This window comes from Prosopis cineraria, unplaced genomic scaffold, assembly GCF_029017545.1.
Source record: "Prosopis cineraria cultivar Desert tree isolate PC_DT_omini unplaced genomic scaffold, ASM2901754v1 PC6, whole genome shotgun sequence".
Classification (NCBI taxonomy): Eukaryota; Viridiplantae; Streptophyta; class Magnoliopsida; order Fabales; family Fabaceae; genus Prosopis; species Prosopis cineraria.
In genome coordinates, this window is record NW_026555337.1 from 19728599 (window position 1) to 19742270 (window position 13672).

The following is a 13672-nucleotide window of genomic DNA, read 5'->3' on the forward strand; positions in this document are numbered from 1 at the left end:
AAAAATGCCTTACATTTTTAAACATTCAACTCCACAAAAATTTTTTTTATACTTTTTAAGGGAAGGAGTAAATGTTTATATAACTAAAAAATAAAAAAACATATATGCATTAATTTTTTAAAAAATTTTGAATAATTTTTATATAATATCTATAGTTAAAGAATGGGTACTTTGGTCTACTATATGTAATTTAATGATCAACTAATGGTTGGGAGGATAAAAATGTAATCTTAAAAATAGAGGGAATATTTGTGTTCTGTAAATATTTATACTAGGGGTTGTTCTTGTTCCTATGTGTTTTAAAAATATAAGCAAGGTATTTGTAATTAAGGTAAAACAGAGGAGATATCAGAGTATTTTACTCAAAAAAAAGTACTCATCTGGTTCTATTTATAAGTCACTTCTAACATGTTTTATCGAAATAAAGAAAAACTTTAAAACTTATTAACTCTATCTATAAGTTTAATAGTTTTCAAACTTAACCCCTATTAAATATATATATATATATATACACTTTAATAATTTATTTTCTCTCCCCAACATTCAATAATTGAGGGTAAAAGAAAAAATTTATGATAAAAGTTTAATGACATAATTTATAAATAAGACAAAAAAATTCTCTATATACTATAGACAGGACTAAGAGGGAGTGCGTAGTTAATCTTGCTTAAAAGCAATTGTATATTAAAAAGGATTTTCCATATTAATTAAAAATAAAATATTTCTCATAATTTACGAGGAGCTCATTAAAATAGCTTGGGGATAAAAACATCTAATTCTTAGAGAATATTATTGACATGTAAATCAAATGGGAACACTTTTTCATCAGTCAACAAAGCTGAGAAATGAGACCTTTCAAAAATAAAAAGAAGCCACTTTATTCTGTGACTTGTTTGCTTTCGGTAATTGCAATTATCACTCCTCGAAGCTTCAGAGAAATCACTATTGCATGCATAATTGAAAGACTATCCAAAGCAATTCAATCAATGAAATCATTTTATAAGTTAGTATGTGTGTGTTTAGGTACTGAATAAATTATCCTCCATGTGACTTATAAAATTTTATACATTCTATTTAAAATTTAGAAATTTATTATTGGTTTCATTAAGAAGATATTTACTGTTATTATATTGTCATGGTGTGAGTGGACTAAACTGATGCCAAAAATTTCACATAGGATATTTTTACGGAAAAATAAATTATTCTCCATGTTTTTTTGTGCCAAAGTTTATTTCTATTATGTTAAAAATAAAGACATAATAATGATGTTACATTATTAAACTTATTTTTATTTTTTTGTTCTTTTTTGATAGCCTTTTCCCCTTTTAATTCTATGCATGCATCAAACAGAAAATTCTTCCTTACAAGCAGTAATTTAATTTCATATGTTCATATTTAATTCTATAAACATGTTTGACACAGCTGAACAATGCTATCTTTCCGTAACTATAACAAAAACTAGACTTCCTTAATACAAAATTTAAAAAACTACAAGAGTACTAAAAGATGAGTGGATATGAGAATCAATTTTAAAAGTAAAGAGTAACTTGTAATCAATCCACCCATACTGAGTCCAGCCTTGAGAAGGTGAAAATTTATGTGGATTTCATTTTAACTTCGTAAAAGAAATGAAATATAAAATGCCAGACGTTATGTGGATATGTTCTTTTATCAAATACGTGGACATGTGGATTTCATTTCATTTATGTGGATATGTTATGTGGATATGTTATTCCTTCAATATATTTTGAGATTTTCGTGCTTCATAAAATTGTTAGTAATAATTCTCATAATTTATTTTATTAAATATAAATGAAAGTAAAATTAAATAATATCAATGCTTTAAGAGAAATTATAATGTTATCTTGTTAAAAATAAGTAGATCATATGGCAACTATATTTTAAAACTACTATAATAATTGGACTATACAAGCATAAAAGACTACAGAATTAAAATGAGAATTTTACCTAATATTTCAAGGCTTCTATAATGTGCTAACTTAGAAGATTGAAAATATATAACCCCTATATTTTATTAAGAAAAAATTAAAAAGTTAAAGGGCTATGGTCTCCTATCTCCACTGATGTTTATACATAAAATATTTTTAACTAAATCACGTAAACTAATAAAAATTATTTATCTATTTAAAAGCACAATAATATTTTGATCTTGTTCCTAATTATTGTAAATAAAAAATAATTGTATTTTTTTTAAAATAAATTTATGAGTAGTTTTCTTTCTCCTTTTCCTTTGTAATAAGGGTATAATATTACATTTATTAAAAATTATGTTAACAACCTCTTATGTTTATAAATAAAAAAGTTGTAGAGAACCTCTTGTATAGAGGAATGGAGGAAGTAAACAAGAAGAATAGAGCACTAAGAATTAAATTAGAACCATCAAGACTAAATTTTTATTTTAATAAATATAAAATATGAAATAAAAATAAAAAATTAAACTATCAAGATTAAATTTAAACAATCCAATATAATAATGATGAGCACCTAGTTAATGTGTTCACGCTCAGGCTTACATAATTCTCCCTCAAGTCCTCAGTAAACACCTTATCAAAATTGAGAAGGGATTATTAAATTATTAATTTTTTAAAAAAAATTTAATTTTCGCTATATGGAAATAATTTTTTTAAAAATTTGTATTATATTATCTCTCATAATTAATATTTTTAAATAAAAAAAATATTATAAATATAATTAATACACTATCAAATACCTTTAAATTATCTCACGGATATATAAGAATATAAATTAATTTACAATGATGAGGATGATTTTTCCAAAAAGAAGGAGGAAATGATTGGGAAGGAGGGTGAGAGCCCAGTCAATATAAATAAAGTAATGAGAAAGGTAGAAAATCAAAAGTGAAAGTGACGTTGCAAACGCGTGATTCGGGAAATACACAGGCGGGACCCATCATAAAATTTTTTAAGATTTTTAAAGCAATTAGACCAGTCAAATCACAATTGAAGGAACAATATAAAAATCATAATTAAATTATCATTAAACTAATTATAAACAAAATATTTTATATTATTAAATTAGTTAAGATATTAATTTAATTATTTGCTAGTTTAACTAAGTAAATTGATTTGGATTTTCATATTATATTTTTAAGTATTTATTTTTATTTTTAAATATTTAAAAGGATTTTTGCAAATATAATTTATGTTATAAAATCAAATTAAGCAAATAATTTAATATTTATTATATTTTACATTGTTGCCGGTTTATTATATTTGTTAATGATATACTATTAAATATCAATAATAAACTTTTTATAAATTTTTAAATTTTTAATAATAAATTCATCATACATCAATGATAAACTTTTTATATATTAATATGAATCAATCATAATTTCAAATTTTTTAAAAATTTAGTTTATATTTTTTGGGTGTTAAGATTTTTTTTATTAGTGGGCCAGTTTATCCTATTTAAAATCTTGTGACTCTTTATATGAATAAATATTTTTTGGCCAAAATAGTAAGCATGGTGTACTATTTTTTTCAAATAAAAAATTAAAATAGAGAGAAACCATCTATATCACTATTGGAATTAAGGGTGTTCAGTTTGGACTCGTCCTGATTGGCCTAGTATCGTTCCTATCATATCAAGATAGGTCTTGTCTTGGTCCGAAAACAATTAGGATAAGACTTTACGAGAGGGGATGGGAAAGGGTTCGGGATGAGACGGGACACAGGATTACCATTGGGACATCTCATCCCATCCCAAATATTATATATATATTATTTTTTATTTTAAGTATATTAATTATATTAATATAATTTATACTTATATTAATTATATCAATTATAATTTCAATACTTGCAATTCTTATTTAAAACTAAATTTTTTTAAATTAATAATTTTAATGACATTGAGTAAATATAATGACATCTTTCTTTATAATATATTAATTTTATTAGTATAATTTATTTTTATATCTATCCATTTAATAATTTTTATTTACAACGTATTTCTTACTTTATTTTCATAAGAGTAATTAATTTAGTATATCTTCATTAAAGTAAAAGAACAATGATTTGATGTTGTGCTTGACTTGCCTGTTGTTGCTACTCTTATAGCCTAAAAATTACTTGTATTTGCTATTATAATGTGTAGTTGTGATTAATGTAATTTAATAATTGACTTTAAATTGTTGTAATGTATTTATTTATGTTGTTTTGATTTTAAACTTAATAAATTATATGATTTAAAATTTTAATGAACGTTATTATCTAAATTTTTCTCCAATATTATCCTATTTATCAAGATAGCGGGATGTCCCGATCTTGTTTCGATCTCGTACCGACTCCTAATGAAATGGGATGACTTTTGAGACAGAACGGGACACAGGATCAAAATTTAATTTTGATCTTTGTTTCAGAACAGGACATGGGATGGGGTATTTGGTCCTGTCCCATCCCGTGAATATCCTAATTGGAACATATATTGGATATATATTGCAATTCATTATTCAATAACACATACATCGTGCGGGGGATGAAAATGCATGAAATGCTCTTCCCTTTTTTTCTGGGAAAAAAAATACAAATTGCAATCCCATGATATTAATATTGGGGAAAACTTTATAATAAGTCTGGATACTCATCATACTATAATGCATCTCAAGCAATCATAGGTTATCAAGTCATTAATTTAACTTTGTTTAGAAAAAATAAACTTTAAATTTCATTCATATTTAAATAAAAAAAATTTCCCGTAAACAGTGAAAAGCGGACAGAAATTTCGCGAGCCCTTTATTTTAAATAAAGCTGACAATGCAAAGTGTGGATTTCACTTTGCAAATTGCAAAAATTCTGGGAACGTGAGAAACACGCCCTGACCCACACATAAAATACTCGCAATCGTCAACTCTAAGTCAAGAAAGTAAAAGGGACAACTATTACTTAAGGCACCAGAAAAGCTCTTAAAATTGTCGAGTCCTATAAAACAATTGAAGTGAAAGTGACGTGCATGTAACAAATTCAATATAGTTGCTAATGAATGCATGAAGTTGAAATTTTGGATATATATATATATATCTATCACTTAATGGTAATTTATTATTAAACTATATCAGTATATACACACACTTCTAATCTTATATATAATTGTTCTTCTAGAAAAAAATATTGCTGTCTTTTTTATAAGTTACTTTATACATAAAGGTATATAATTAATTACTTTCTTCTGATTTTATCTTTTTACAATTTTTTGATAAGCAGATAGTTAAAAATTAGGTGAAAGAGAAATTGTTTTTAAAAATAATGTATTTGGTAAAGGTAAATTAATATTTTTCTTTTGTAAATATCTATGAGAATAGGAGAAAAAGCTGGCCTGCTATAAACTACAACTTGGCTCTTAAGAATAGTTAAATGAAACCTTAATCTCTTGAAAAAATTATGCATATTTTAATTATACCATAATTATATATATATATATATATATCTTATAGTAATTATCCTCCATATGTCTTATAAAATTTTCAACTTTCTATTTAAAATTTAGAAATTTATTATTGGTATCATTAGGAAGATATTTATTGTTATTAGGTTGTTATAGTGTGGATAGGTTTACATTGATGTCAAAAGTCTCACATCAGATTAAGTTAGATGATTTAATGTTAACTAATATAAAATAAAGAGGAAGGATTCATAAATTTAAACACTAAAATTTTTGAATTAAAATATGGTATCTTTCTATTACTCTTCCCAACAAGTAATATGTTTATCTTGAGTTAAAATATAATGTCCTTTCACTATTCTGATTTGTTTTCACATAACCACATGGTTTTGTAGGTTCTTTGATATTTGTCGAGACTTTGATGGAAATTAATGTAAAATTTTAAGGAGTCGGGCCAAGTCACTAGGGGCCATCCTCATGAAATTGAGCCACTTCATGCAGTGTTCCTGTGTTCATGTGATTTATTTATTTTTTTATAGCATATTTAATTTAATAATGAAGAAGCAATATTCTGCATCCTCATCTTCAGGACATCTATTTTTTTATATTCAAAGATTTATTTGTAAATACTTAAATATGATTTGTTCATATATAAAATAAGTTGTTAATTTTAAAACTCAATTTATTCTATTTTCTATAACTTGTTCCTTTAATATTGACAAGTTATTAATATTATATTAAATAAAAAAAGTATATGTGTTATAAATTTATTTTCAAGCATTTTCATAAACTTTTGTTAATTATGGACATCTTGTTATTAATATTTAAATAATTATTTGTAAATATTCAAACATGATTTGTTCATACCTAAAAAATGTTGTTAATTTTTAAAACATGACTTATTCTATTCTTTACAACTCATTCTTTCGGTGTTAATAGGTTATCAATATTATGCTAAATAAAAAGTATACATTATAAATTTATTTTTCTAAGTATTTATAATAAGTTGAGTTTTAAAGATTGACAGCTTTTTTTATGTTTGTACAACTTGTGTTTAAATATCATTTCATTATATATATAAAAGTAGAGTTTAAAGCTATGAGAAAATGACACATGTTCATTTCTAAGTGTGTTGTAATTCTGTACTTCAGGATGCCTTTCATGCAATTTTATACTTTGAAGTCAGGTTTAGGGCTAAGTTTGGGATGATTTATTATTTTTTAAAAATATATAAAATATATTATTCAGGTTTGAAGTTAGGTGTGAGATGAATTATATTAATTTTTAGATGTATATAAAAGTCTATTTTTACCCATTTAAAATTCAAACATGATTATATTTAAATTCAAATTAATATCTATCTATTTAATAACACTATCCAACCTAAATATATGATAAAAATCTAGATTCATAATTGAGTATATATATAGAGATATATATTGGGATTCAAATTTAAATTAATATATATTTGTGTAAATATTAAAAAAAAGAATATGTATTTTACTATTTAAATCTATCCTCATGAATTTCATAAATTATAAACATGATAAAAATTAATATATGAAATTTAACATAATGAGATCCAAACTAGTTAAGTGAAAATCTAGGTTCAAAATTTCAAGTATGCACGCACACACCCACATTTCTATATTGGGATTCAAATTTAAATTAATAAATATTTGTTTAAATATTTAAAAAAAATAATATCTATTTTAATATTTAACTCTATCCTCATGAACTCAAAAATTATAAATATGATAAAGTATAGATATTAATCTATTTAATTATTTAGATCTCATTATGTTAAATTCATATATTAATTTTTTTCCATATTTATATAAGTTGGATTCTGCAACCAAGTTGTTTGATATGTTAAATTCATATATTAATAATTTGGATCTCATTATGTTAAATTTATATATTAAGTTTGGTGAAATTCAAATTCTTTAAATGTCTACACTCATAAAAATAAATATTTAATATCTATCATTTTGATTTTTTTTAAAAAAATCACCTCTTAATTCCTCCCCTAAATTAGTCTTATTCAATTATAAATTACTAGGTTAGGCTAATAGCATATTTCACACATTCACATCCAACTCACTCCTCTAATTAATTGCATTAAGTTCATTATCCTCTTGACTATTATTCATACTATCAATAACTTCTACATATGAGATCCATGCTATTCATGCCATTAATACAATGAAAAAGGAGAGATGCATTATGGTCAAAGTGATTTATGTTTGAATATTTGACAAGTAAAAGTACATCCAAAGAATCCAATGGTGTTGAATTGATCTTTTAGGATGCCAGAGTAGGTGTTTATATCTTTTGTATTTCTCTTGTATTTTTTGGATCTCATTAATTATTTTTCATATATAGTACTTATCCTAGCTATGGGAGAATATTGCTATAAGGTGATCAAATCTTTGTAGTCATTTGGAAACTTTTTGTGAAACATTTTGGAGATAAGTTGCATCCCTTTAAAATATATAAAATTTCAAAATTTGGGGTCTTCCAATGCTCTAGATTGTATCAGACAATCGATCATCCTTACAAAATTAGTTTCATGTTCTCTACTATTGTAAAGCTACATCCTAAGATAGATTTCATCCATTGTTTTGGGTTCAATTTCGTTTAATATGCCATACATTTGCAAATAAGGAGACAATGAATAATAATTACTTAGTTGGTATATATATATATATATATATTTGAATTTATTCTTCAAAAACTCTATTGAGCACGTTTAAAATAATACCCTATTTTAGTTTTTTTTAATCTTTTCGAAAACTTTAACTATAAATTGTCTAATATTCTTTAATATGTAAATATTGTTGTACATATAATGACCTTTCAGATATCTTATTTAATATATGGAATTAGTTTAGAATAATTAGAAAATAAAGTAGTGACAATTTTATTTAATATGACAAGTTTTTGAAAATAATAAAGTGTTTATTTAAACATGATAAACTCATCAATATATACTATAAATGTGAGAATAATTACACCCTTCAAAAAACTCATAAATCATAATTTCTAACTCTATGAACTAAATTACTCCTCATTTTTATAAATGTGCTCATTTATCCTTTTTTATCGTCTTATTTTTAACTTCATTTTTTCAATCAATTTTATTTCATTCTATTCTAATAAGCAAACATGTTCTTATCATTATTGTGTTGTCATAGTGTGAATAAAGTTAAGAGGGAATGACATTAAGGGTCCTAAAATAAAATTTATTGTATTTAAGGCCTAAATCAATCTAAAATTGCTCTGCAAGCCTTGAGGCTCCAATTGCAACATTTTTTAGAGAAAAAAAAAAACTATTTTGCCTTTTGTTTGATTTGAATTTAGAACCTATGCGAACCCTCAAAGCAATGGAATAAATCATGCACGACACAACATTCACTATACACAAGACAATGTCCACGCATGTTCAACAAAAGTCCATGCACTTTGAGTATTTCACTAGCCTAGGCTCTAACAAAAATGACTTGGCAGACCATGCATAATATAACATCCACTATGCACCAAACTATGTTCACGTATGCCCAAAAAAAAGTTCATACATTTTGAATATTTCACTAGCCTAGGCTCAACAAAATGACTAGTTAAGCATACCATGCACAACACAACATCTACTATGCACAAGACGATATTCACACATGCTCAACAGAATGTCCATGCATTTCGAGTATTTCACTAGCCTAGACTCCAACAAAAATGACTAGGCAGACCATGCACAACACAACATCTACTATGCACCAAACTATGTTCTCGCATGCTCAAAAAAAAAATTCATGCATTTCAAATATTTCATTAGCCTAGGCTCAACAAAATGACTAGTTAGGCAAACCATGTATAACATAACATTCACTATGTACAGACGATGTCTATGCATGCTCAATAGAAAGTCTATGCATTTTTAGTATTTCACAAGCCAAGACTCAATAGAAATGACAAATTAGGCAGATCATACATGACATAATATTCATTATGTACAAGACGATATTCACGCATATTCAACAAAAAGTCCATGCATTTTCAATATCAAGAAGGATAATTACATCATATATATAGAATTTCATGTTAGTACTGGCCTAGACACTAAAACAAGTACCCATATGAAATTTGACATGATATTTCAAGTCTGATATGTACAAAAAGCTAGCTACTATATCTAAAATATCTAACAAGTACTTTTCTATATACAAACAAAAAATATCTGTAATTCCCAATTACCTAAAAAATATTACTTGAGAATGCTTTTATATACATAATTATAGTTGCTTACATACATCAAAAAGAAACAATGTGACTATTTCTCATATTGGGTTATGATTCTTGCATGTCTTGCCATTGTGTCCAGCCTCCCCACATCTTGAACAATGATAAATCTTTTTTTTATTTTAATCTACAATGAATAAATTAATCTAGGTAAATGTCCACATATAGAAGCCCAACTTTTATTTTACACAACTCAAAGTTAAACATAAACAACTCAAAGTTCATTTTTGCACAATAGATATTCCAACATCTTTAACAGCATATTTTCTTCACATTGAGAGTCATATTTTATTCAATTCACATATCAAAGTCTAATATGAACAAGTCAACTATCACTATTGTACAACAATTAATTCACTTTAAAACTTTCACAGCCAACTTAATGGTTTAGCAACTTTTAACTTATATCAGTAGGTTAGGCTTAACAAAATGCATAAGTAGACAAATAATGTATAACAATACCCATTATACATAACATAAGGTTCATATATTCTCAACTGAAAATCCATATCATTATACTTTATTAGTAGGCTAAACTTAACAAAATGCTTAAGTTAGGCAAATAATGCATAATACAACATCTACTATGCACAACACAAGGTTCATATATTCTCACCTGAAAGTCATGTGAGTTCAATTTATCATTAGGCTATGCATAATAAAATACACAACAGCTCAAAGTTTATTTTTGCACAACAAATACTCCAACATTTTTGATAGGAGATTTTTTCCACATTGGATCATATTTTATTTAGTTCACATGTAAAAGTCCAATAAGAATAAGTCAACTATTATTATTGTATAATAACTAATCTACTCTAAAACTTTCATGGCTAAAATGATTCAGCAACTTTTTGCTTAGATCAGTAATAGAATCACAAAATAAATAAGTAAACTTGTAGGCTTAAACATCTATGCTTCGCACGAGAGACTTATTTCAACTTCAACAACTAAAACACACACATGCACTGAATCAATGAGGGAGAAACAAAATTAAAGATCCTCACCTCTAAACAATAATGATAGAAGCTTCAAGAAACAGATGATGTCGTTCGAATAAGGAAGATGAAGAAGATCAGCAATTGCTGGCAATGTGCAAGGAAAGAGAGAAAAAATCATGAATTATACTTCATCTATCAACATTCACGACTTCTACACTCATATATGCCGGCAACAATCAACAACGATAGAGCAATGACTGGTGAAATGAAAAAAAGACAAGAAAAATAGTGAATCATGCTTTATTTGTTTTGTTTCTTTGAGTGTTCGTACACCATTTTTGGTTCAAATTAAACAAAAAGTAAAATAGTATTTTTGCTCTAAAAAAATATTGCAATTAAGGCCCTAAAGCTTGCAGAGCAATTTCAGATTGATTTAAGCCCTAAGCATAATAAACTCTCTTTTTAAGACTTTTAATGTCATCTCTCCTAAAGTTAAACTAAAAATTTCACATCAGATTAAGTTGAACAATTTAATATTAACTATAAAAAAAGGATTTATGAACTTAAACATTAAAGCTTTTGAATTAAAATATAATTTCTTTGTGTTACTCTTCCCAACAAGTAATATGCCTGATATATTTTATCTAAAGTTAAAGATATAATGTCCTTTGATTATTCCAATCCCATTTGTTTTCACATTACATAACCTTCCTTGCATTTTTGTGACGGGCGTGCATCACCACTGGTTTTCGTAGGTGCTTTGATATTTTGTCGATGGAAACTTTAACGAATAGACAAGTCAAGTCATTGGGGGGCAGCCTCAAGTGGAGCTGCAGAGCTTCATGCCTCCTCAGCCTTTTCACACAGTACTGTTTCCTCCATTTCCTTTTATAATGTTGCGTGTGGGTTTATATAATTCATTTTACTGCTTTTTAAGGGTAATCAACAACACAACAACAACAACAACAACAACAACATGTTCTCAAACATAATAATAATAATAATAATAATAATAATAATAATAATAATAATAATAATAATGCATGTTCTCAAAAATATTCATGTAAAGTTCAAAAATAAAGCATGGTACGCCTTTGGTCCTTCAGGCTCTGCGGGTGCATAGCCATCTCTTGGTTCTGTGAGAATTAACGTCATTTTCCCATTGTTATGCTTACCTTCATAATTTAATTGTCTGCTCTCTTTGTCTCCCAATTTTAAAAATTTAAATAACAAAATTAATATTTAAATGAATAATATTAAATTTTATGTTAAATTCATAAAATAAAAAAAAATATAAATCATACTGAGTAATTTATTATATTAAATCCTACTATCTTATTAAATTTTTAACCGTGTGTTTAAAATATTATTTTGGCCAATTTATGTATTGAAATTTTAGAAAATGTTGCTAAATAAATGTTTATATAACTAAAAAATAAAAGGAAAAACATACTTTTTGGTCCTTGCACTTTTTTTTTTGTATTTTGAGTTCCCACACTTTTATTTTTTTTGGTGTTTTATGTTCATTCAAGGTCCCTATACTTTATTCATTTTGTTCATTTAGGGACCTAAAATATTAAAAAAAAGGACGGGGACCCAGAATATCAAAAAAAAAGTGTAGGAACTTATGCAGGGACCAAAATGTATGTTTTCCCAAAACAAAATAATATATATATATATGCATTAATTTTTGTTAATTTGAATAATTTTTAAGTAACATCTATACTTAAAGAATGGCTATTTTGGTCTAACATATATAATTTAACAGTTAATTAATGATTGAGTGGATGAAAATATAATCTTAAAAATAGAAGGAAGGGTTTGTGTTTTGTAAGTATTTATACTAGAGGTTGTTCCTATGTGTTTTAAAAATATAAGGAAGGTATTTGTAATTAAGGTAAATAGGAGGAATGTTAGAGTATTTTGCTAAAAAACATTATTCCTTTGGTTCAATCTATAAGTCACTTCTAACATATTTTATCAAGATCAAGAAAAACTTTAAAACTTATTAACTTTGTTTATAAGTTTAACAAGTTTTTAAAATTTACCCCTATTAAATATATATACTTTAATAACCTATATTCTCTCTCCAACATTAGATTGAGGGTAAAGTGGGAAATTTGTGATAAAACTTCAATGACATAAGCTATAAATAAGACAAAAAAATTCTCTATCTACCTTGTAAATAGGATTAGAAAGAATATATAGTTAATCTTTAAAAGCAACTGTATATTAAAAAGGATTTTTCCATATTAATTAGAAAAATAAAATATTTCTCATAATTTATGAGGAGCTCATTAGGAATATTATAGCATAGGCCTTTTATTATTTTATTGACATGTAAATCAAGTGGGAACACTTGTTCATCAATCAATAAAGCTGAGAAATGGGACCCTTCAAAAAAAAAAAAAAAAAACAAGCCACTTTACTCCATGGCCTGCTTGCTTTGGGTGATTGCAGTTATCACTCCTCAAAGTTTCAGATTTCGAAGAAATCGCTGTTGCATATAAAATTGAAAGGTTATCCAAAGCAATTGAATCAATAAAATCATTTTACAATTTAGTATGTGTGTGTTAGGTATACTGAATAAATTATCCTGCCTGTGACTTATAAAATTTTCTACTTTCTCTTTAAAATTTAGAAATTTATCATTGGTATCATTAAGAAGATATATATTGTTATTAAATTGTCATGGTACAAATGGACTAAACTGATGCCAAAAGGTCTCACAAAGGATGTTATACAAAAAGAAAAAAAAAACAAAGTCTCATATCATATCAAGTGGGGTGATTTAATATAAACTAATATAAAATATAGAAGAAGGATCCATACACTTATACGCTAAGATTTTTTATTTAAAATATAATGTCTTTCCCATACTCTTCCCAACAGGTAATATATTTGATTTTATCTTGAATTAAGATATAGTGTTCTTTTATTGTTGCTGTTTGTTTTCACATAACATATCCTTCTTTTAAATTTTTATATTTGCTGTTGCATTGTTGTGAATA